Genomic DNA, 8959 nt, shown 5'->3' on the forward strand with positions numbered 1-8959 from the left:
TCATTTTTGTGTGATTTTGTTGTCAGAACATTCAACTGTGTAAAGAGCAAAGTATTTCATATGAATATTTCATTCATTTAGATCTAGGATGTGTTTTTTAAGTGTTCCCTTTATTTTTTTGAGCAGTGTATATATATATATTATATATTATATATGTGTTAAAGCTTTGGTACATATCAAGTACATATACACATAAAAGTACATATACTTTTGAAAAGGACAATGGTTCAGGTTGAAACAATGTTGATTCAATCAACAAAAAATGTTGTTGTTGTCATCATTATGGTCATCGCTATTCATTTATTTTATTTTTGACTTTAAATAAAGAATTTTGTCTGAATTCTGCAGAACTGATTGGTTCAATGGATACTCATTATACAAGGGTTCATCTTCCGCTCCTGTGAGTCTCAGAATACATTTAATTTTTACCTCTTCCACAATACTCTGTGTGACAGCAACCCAATGAAGGAAGTACTCAGTGTTATCAAAGTGCTCTTAAATGCTTTTAGCTCGAAACTGGGAAGGAAAAATAGATAATTAAATGATTTAGGTAATAAATACAAATATAAAATCCTTTCTTTGGCTAAAATAGTTTGAAAACTTTTCGTTAATTTAAGGCCGAAAAAGTTGCGACAAGATGAGCCGCAGCGACCATGTGCTGGAAATTGTTCTATTGCCCTCACCGAGAGGCGATTTTGTCTTTTTAATTTCCCTCCTAAAGGTGCGTGTGTGTGTGTGTCCTGACCACCAGGGAAATGTGTGTTAACAGGTTCTTTAGCGCCATTCCCCGGCTAAAGCATTAATGTGAGAACTTAATTAAGGCGACAGTAAGGAAAGCTATTACAGGTAAGCTGTTAGAAATTAACCAGTCAATCTAAGGCCGTCTAAATTGAATTTTTGCTGAAGCGTCCGGTGTTCAACTCATCAAATCTCATCTCCCCCAGCTACCCCTGACCCCCTGGGTTCAATTAAGTGTGCGTCCATGTGCGTGCATCCCCATGTGTGTCTGTTAACTTAGAACAACATAAAGATGTTCACTTTAATATTAGCAAGAATACAGAAGTCAATTAAGAAAGTGCTTAAGCAATCCAATTAAAAGTCTTTGGACAATTCCTGTTATTCCCTCCACCGCCCCCTCCGCGTCTAATAATGAAATAACACACATATCCTCGTTTTCATTCCCCACCTTGTCTTGATAATGAAACAACTTAAAAACACACTGGGGTTTTAAATGAGTGCTTTAAAAGGTTGCGCCGTGCTTTCTTCCTTCCTCCTAGCGCATATGACTTTCTATTCACCTCCGAAAGGCCAAACAATTGACTGAGTCTGTTGACCTAAGGATCCAGGCAAAGTAGCGACTTTCTTAACAGGTGTCCGCGGCAGAGTGATGCCATTGACGGCAACACTTGGACTAAAAACAAAAGGAAAAACAGACACTGTCTCATCAATACTGTGCATTTGCAACTTTTTTTCTTTCACCTTCTGTTTTCACAGCCATGTGGACAAATCACAAGCCTGTGTGCCTCATATGACAACCCCACAGGACACATAGATCGGTTCAGTGTTCCATAATAGCACAAAAACCAGTCTGTGGTTTAATTACCTGGTGCGTCTACGTGGAAGCTTGGGGGAAAAAAGCCTTTATTAAATCATCCCAACGGGTCGACGCTTATGTTCCATTGAGACTGGTTGTACGAGAGGTAGCGGTAACACCGACATCCATCAGGACGGATTCAAGACCGCTGACACTTACTTACGGAACAAAGTCCCGAGTTGACCAAAGTTTTCTCAATACATCCCTTAATTGAACCCCTGAGGAAACCAAGTGCAGTCCATTAGCATTATCACATTCCAGCATACAAAGTGATCATACAAAGATTGGATGTACAAGCCAAAATTGTTTAAATAAATAAAATTAGATAAATAATTAATAATAACTTTTGACATCAAGTATGGGAATAAGATTAAGCTCTTAAATTAACATCTCCAATGGACTAATACATTGTGGTGTTTTCATCATGTTGCAGCGATCGTTTAATGAGCCTTGAAATTCTGCATGGCCTTTTTCACTTCAATAGGAGTTAAATGTGTTTAATGCCAATAACCGATTAATAATTACTGGAATATGCCAATTTTGAACCCTGGTTTGAGTTCTGACCGGTTGCCTATCTGTGAGGAGTTTGCATGTTCACACCGCGTTTTGTACTGTGATTTTGGTCATGGTATTTTGGTCACTGGATTTGACTCTTTCTCTTGAAGATGTTTCTCCTCTCATCCAAGAGATTTTTTTCAATTCTAAGTGGGCATTAGTCCAGGTTGAGGTGGCTTAATGTACTAATGAGTGTGTTGTTTTGCAGAAACCAGGATGAAAAGAGTTATTGCGTTAATGTTGGCTTTATTTGGGTAACAAAGGTGTGCATTTCACGGACTCACCTGGGGTGGAACTTGAATATGGTGTCGAACGGCTGCTCTACGGATTGTGTAAAGCAAAAGACACTCTTAAGATCACTCGGGTAAGGTTCAACTGGAAACCTCTGGGGTCAGGAGGGGTGTTCATGTTACGCAATGTTGAGTACATTTGGTAGGGATAAATACCAAGGCAACAAAACTATCATCCTACAATAATGTATCAAGTATAGATATAATTCTGCAGAAATAAACTGCCTATTTACATTATTCTATCAGTTTTAAGATCTCTCGTTCATTTCAAGTAAGCCCTATACAATCATTCTACATATAATAATTTATCATGGGAAGTATACAATATTGTCCAACAAAAGAAAATGTTACACCATTTTAAATTTATTTTGACTCACTGAAATTCTCTCACGACCCTCTCATCTGCATTTGGCGATCTCTAAGAGCGTCCCGATCCCCACTTTGAGAAACCAGCTCTACTGTGACCTTCATTGTGAGGAAGACTTCGAGCCACACAGAGATGTTAGGGAAAGATGCGGCAAAAGCGTGTGTGCACGCTTGTGCGTGTGTGCCCTCCGCAGCTATAGATCAACAGCCTTGACTGAGTCAATTAGCTCTGCTCTCCCGACAATTTATCTGTATCATTTTGACATGCAGGTAATTTCCTCTGACACCTCCAGGATTTGCCGCGCTGTGCCGCCATCCAGGCATTTGCGTGTGCTGGCGGGGGCGGGTGTATGTGCGCCTGCTTGTTCCTTTCAGGCTAGTGATGAGTCTAATGGGCCATGCAAGTAATTCATATGCATTACAGTGAGCGATTGAGACATACAAACTGGCTCGGTGTTGATTTTTGAAGCAGCGAGGGCCGACGCCACCCGCCTGTTGCCTTGATTAAGGCTGTCACTTCGACCGGTTGACTGATTAACGGCGTCACCGGGTGAAAATGCTGCGCACGCGCAGTGCTTTTGCCAGCATCACAGGTGATTAAAGTGAGCCAACCATCAAGTGTCTTTTCTCATGCTAAAGAGGAGTGATTTTGTGCTATTTAAGGGAGTTTTTTTTTTTCTTTTTTTTTCTTTTTCACTCAAATCTTCAGCCACTCAAGATTGGAAAGCGCTTGTTTAAGGGGTCATTGTTATGCAGGGGCAAAAAATCCTAAGCAAGGCGAAATTGTGAATATTTTTTTTCTTAATTTGATTGGTCTAGCTTGTTTTTTTGAAGATATATTTATTTATTCTTTTATGAGGAAATGTGAAATATAGTATTGTTATCATATTTGTTTACAATTTCTACTATCTGTGACAAATCTAATAATTTGTGCATGTAAATTGTAAGAAAAGGTTAAAGTAGATCATGAGACTTCATTCCAGCAGAAGCAAAAATAGGACTTGGATATCCAGCGAACCTGCTGATGTTTGCAGATGCTAATTCAAATAGATAAACAGATATTCGATTGTATTCTTTGTCGACGAAACCCGAGATGCTTCTTCAGTATGCCTGGTGAAACAAAATATAGTAATATAAGTAATAAAGGTTAATAAAAGTATAAACATTTCCGTATCGATTTTTATAACCTAACAATAGAGATCGCATCCTATTTCTTTTTCATATTTCTTTTCACTCTCCCAAACAAACGTTTTCTACTGAAATTTACAAAAGGAAAGAAATGAAAACATTTTTTTGAAAATATTTAGTGGATAAATACATAATTAATAAATAAAGCTATATAAACAAAAATACAATGATTAAAAAAGAGAATCAGTAGACATTGATCGAGAGCATGATTAAGAAACATCATAATATTCAAGAGGCATTAAAATTTATATCAGAATGATTATCTTGACAGGGATAATAAGGATAATCGTTTAATTTTAAGTTGATGAGGCCATATTACTTTGTCTTTGTTGACTTGAACAGTGATTTATTTAATTGTATTTTTCTTGAAACCCAAAGCGCTATTTTCTGACAACTGGAGATGTTAAGAAACAAAAACCTCCAGCAAATGTGTCTTGACATATTACTATGTAATATGTCTCATAATTGGTATAAATCCTTAAAACATAACATATATATATGTATTAAAAAGAGCCTACATTATGACATGATGTTTGTGCTTCTCTTCCAAAACCTAAATAGCTTTTTTTCGTTCCAGCGCCAAGGAAATTACAGAAAAACACTGAGATTGCTTAAATCTGTCACATCGTGGATTTAATATAAATGCAAGCAGCAGAAACTAAGTAAGTATATCTTACAAAAATAAAACCCAATTTAAAATGTGGGGATGTTATTTCCTGTCTTACATCCACAAAAAATGTCTGTTAAATAAAATAGATTATTTTTTGAGAAATCAGCAACCGAAAACCTAAACAGTTCAAAGCTGGGCTGGAGTATTTACTAAAAACTTACTAAACATTTATATCCTTTGAAATGACTCCTGGATCCAAATCAGAATGGACATGTAATGGGAAAGACATAACACAAAAAAGTTATTTATGGAGACTGCATTTTTTTTTTGTCTTTTTTTTAACATATGACAGTTGTTGAGTATTAATTATGACAATAATAATTTACGATAGCATTATCTTTCAATAATATACTCATCCAAATTATCAAACAATGTTCAGAAATACCTTTAAATATCTGCAACTCATTTTACCAACAATAGAGGTATAATAAAGATTTGCAGTTAGTAAAATGAAAAACAAAGGTTAAAGTATACATGTAAAAAAAAAAGAAAACAAACTTAAATGGCTCTCCATAAAACACCTTTTTTATTTAGAGCGAGAAAATCTTGAGAACCTGTTTTGAAGAGGAATGTAAGGTATTCCACCAAGTTAAATTAATATACACTGGCATCTGCAGAAATGTTAAACTTGATTTTTGTTTTAATTAATCAATGCACATAATTATATATGTTTCTCAATGTATTGAGTATTGCTAGTAATTCTGTGTTAGTGGGTTCCAGGTAACATATGTTGCGGGCCAAGCAGCTTGATGGTTTGTCAGGGCGCCCAATGGGATTGTCATATCTAGTGCAACAACTTGCAGGTTTCTTGGACAAGCCCCACTCCCCCATGTGCGTGTGTGGGTGTGTGTGTGTGTGTGTGTGTGCGTGTGTGTGCGTGTGTGTGTGTGCGTGTGTGTGTGTGTGTACCCATGTAAGACAGTGTGGGTGAGAGTGGGATACTTTTCCACACATATATTTACTAATAGAACATTAAGTTATTAATGGAACCAAGAAAATATTGTTTAAACTGTAATAAACACTTTGATCATCCTATTGACAAAATATGCCCAGTTCATGGATGTGAAAAATAAGGAAAAATACTAGCTAAGCAGAACTATTTTCTGGTAAATCACGTTACATGGGGCAGTTTAGTGATTTTAAAATAGACCTCCACTCATAAGTTATTGTAATCAGAACAATACGACAATAATAGAGAAAAAAGGACTTTTTTTTTTTTTTTTTTTTTCTTAATTTATTTTGGATCCATTAATTTAATTTGGATTCTCCAGGGGTTGGAGAGGATCATGGCATGGGTACGCATGAACTTCAAGCCCGCAAAGTCCAGGTCCTTGGATGTCAAGAAAGCGAACGTTACAAAAAAATTCCACTTTAGGCTGGCAGAACATCTGATCCCATCAGTCCCTGGGAAGCCAGTGAAGAGCCTTGGGAAGGTTTTCAACTGAAGCTTGAATGACAGGGATTCCGTCGAGGCAACTGGTACTGACTTCGAGGGCTGGCTGAGGACAGTGAACAAGTCTGGGCTTAAGGCCTGGATATACCAACATGGAGTCCTCCCAAGAATCCTCTGGCCTACTCATCCATAAGTTTCCTGACTTTGGTCGTGGGTTTCGAGCAAAGAGTGAGCAGCCATCTTTGCAGATTGCTTGGTTTGTCATGCAGCTTCAGCAACATTGGGCTGTATGGGAACACCAACAAGCTCAGGCTCCCTTTCAACTTGGTCAGGAAAGAGCTTATCATGGCACAGGCACGGGAACACCTGCAGTACTCAGGATCCAGAGATGGCAAACTCACTGGGGCAGGAATTGTGGTGAGGCCAGGGAGGAAGCGGAGGGGAGCAGATGCAGTCCAGCAAGTGGAAAATTGGCTGTGGCTAATGGCCATCCTCGGCACAGTGGCACAGAGCAGAGGTGGTCATGATAGCCTAACAGCAACCTGGTACGACTCTGCCAGCAAGACGGAGAGGCAGAGGCTGGTGCAGAAGGGGGTGCAAGTCTCAGTTAAGGATGAGCGAACCAGCAGAGCAGTGGCCATGAGGTAGCTAGGTACCTGGATTAAGTGGGAGCAGGCGATGGAGTGATGCATTGCCTGGAACAATATCTGGCAGCGGATCAAGTTCTTGATCAAAGTTTTTTTGGAAGTCCATCTAATCTGTGCATCTCGGGCAAAATAGACACACGTGCATGCTCCCTGTGTTCCAAGGTAGGGACACTGGAGGACGTCTTAAGCAGCTGCCCCAAAAGCGCTGAGCGAGGGCCCTTATCGATGGAGAAACAACCAAGTCCTTAAGTCCATCGGTGGAGGAATAAAGGACAGACGATGCACTCAAGCTACACTCATGGACATCCAGTTCATCAAGGAAGGACAGAGGCCAGAGAGAATATCAATGAGCAGCGCAAGACTGGAGGATGATAGTTGACCTGGAGGCAACTGAAAATGCAAGCGCACATCACTCAGTCCAAGTTGAGACTGGACAGTATCTTCCAAGGCAACAAAGCAACTGGTCTTGTTGGCGCTGACAGTTCCCTGGGAGGATAGGATGGAGTTTTTTTTTTTTTTTTCCCAAGCACAAATAGAATTTAAAAAAATGCATTTAATAATCTGCAATGTCATCATTCACCCACATCCATTTGCGTTGAGGATTTGATGTGACATTTTTCTCTCAGTAAATTATACTCTCAGGGTAATACTAACTCATTTTCATTTTCTTATTACAAATTATAGTGAAGTGGCTCTTAAAAATTAGCGGTAAAATGGATATTCTGAAATGATCTCTGTAAATATTTCCAAAGCTGAGCCTAAATTCCCGGTGAATATTTACAGACAAACTAGTGGAAAAAAAGTTTCAGTCCATTACCTACAGCTTATTTTCCTCAAAGTCACAGGGGATGCTGGAGCCTGTCCCAGCTTCCATCGGATGAGAGGCAGGGTACACCACCAGTGGCAGGGCTATATCTACAGACAGACAACCATTCACTCTCTCAGTCAAACATCTGGGCAATTTTTCCCAGCTTTCCAATTTGGAACGGGGCGGCGAGGTGCAGGGAGCGGAGCAATCGTCCTTGGAACCCAACATTCCTGGTTTGATTCCCGTCTCCTCCTAGTGTGTCGAGTAGTGTTGTTGAGTGAGACACTCAACTCCTAACTGCTCCCCTGGCGCTGCTAGATGGCAGTCAACTGCCCATGGTTCATCCATGATGGGTTGAGAGGAATTTCTCACAATGTATTAATAAGATGAAAAATTAATCTGCTTGATGTTTTTGGACTGTGGAGGGGAAACTGGAAGAAACCCAAGCAGGCATAGGGAGAACATGCAAGCTCCAGACAGAAATGTCCCCTGCCAGGATCAAACCAGGGTCCTTCGTGGTGTGATACTTGAGCGCTAACCATAAAGTTACTTAAATATTTAGCAGAACGAGAGTTTTATTGTAAACATCTATTTGAATGTTGACAAAATCATCCAATCACACTTGTTACAAGGTTGTGACACAAACAGTGTACCCCCTATTTTCCAAGCCCTTCTTTTACACTGTTAGCCTACTATGAGAGGTAAAATGTCAACAGTTTTCTATTCATTTAAATTTTTTCTCACTGCTCCTATTTGCCATAGCACTCAGAAATGCGGTTATATCAGCCCTAAGCCTACCCCTCTGGGGGCAGCCATTGTTCCCCAACTCATCTCTGTCAGCACGTCTTAAACAGTCACTGAACTATCTCATACTGCCAGAATACGAAGGTGGATTCTTACTAGATTGCATTATCTTGTGAATCCAGCTACCTCGTATATTTAAAGGGGGTTTCTCACAGATGTTGCTGCCAACTTTAAGAGATTAAGAGATTATGTATATCAGGAAAAGTAGTATGATCCATTTCAATCATCTTCAATCTTTCTCATATATATATATATATATATATATATATATATATATATTGGTATATATAGTACAGCTTACAAAATTCAAAGCAGTGGATTGTTTCTTCCGGAAAAAAAGAGGATATCGATATGGTTTTTGTCTCAGGCGCTGATTATATATGCAGCCTGATAGAGCTTCAATTTAGCTCAGAAAGGCCTACAATCGAGGCTCACGTTTCCCACTGAGCTACCTACTTCCAAAAGCCCTCTGAGGATCTGTAGTGTATTGACGAACAAAGATCAATGCGCTCTTTACAAAAGGTGCTAATGCATTTTAAGAAATCTTTTTTTCTTTTTTTCCCTTCGTTCTCAGAGTTATCTCTACAGTCTGCTCCTTCTTGGCTTCTTTGTGAAGACTTTCATTGACATGTTACTCTAATCCT

At 39.1% G+C, this 8959-nt stretch overlaps 1 pseudogene; it reads left to right on the forward strand.

Annotated features, from left to right (window-relative positions):
• The first annotated feature begins 5949 nt into the window (after positions 1 to 5949).
• LOC147214088 (uncharacterized) lies at positions 5950 to 8361 on the forward strand (annotated as a pseudogene).
• Positions 8362 to 8959: the final 598 nt, after the last annotated feature.

The sequence above is a fragment of the Fistularia commersonii genome, chromosome 35 (assembly GCF_037954325.1).
Source record: "Fistularia commersonii isolate RoL2024-O1a breed Wild chromosome 35, RoL_Fcom_v1.0, whole genome shotgun sequence".
In the NCBI taxonomy this organism is placed as follows: Eukaryota; Metazoa; Chordata; class Actinopteri; order Syngnathiformes; family Fistulariidae; genus Fistularia; species Fistularia commersonii.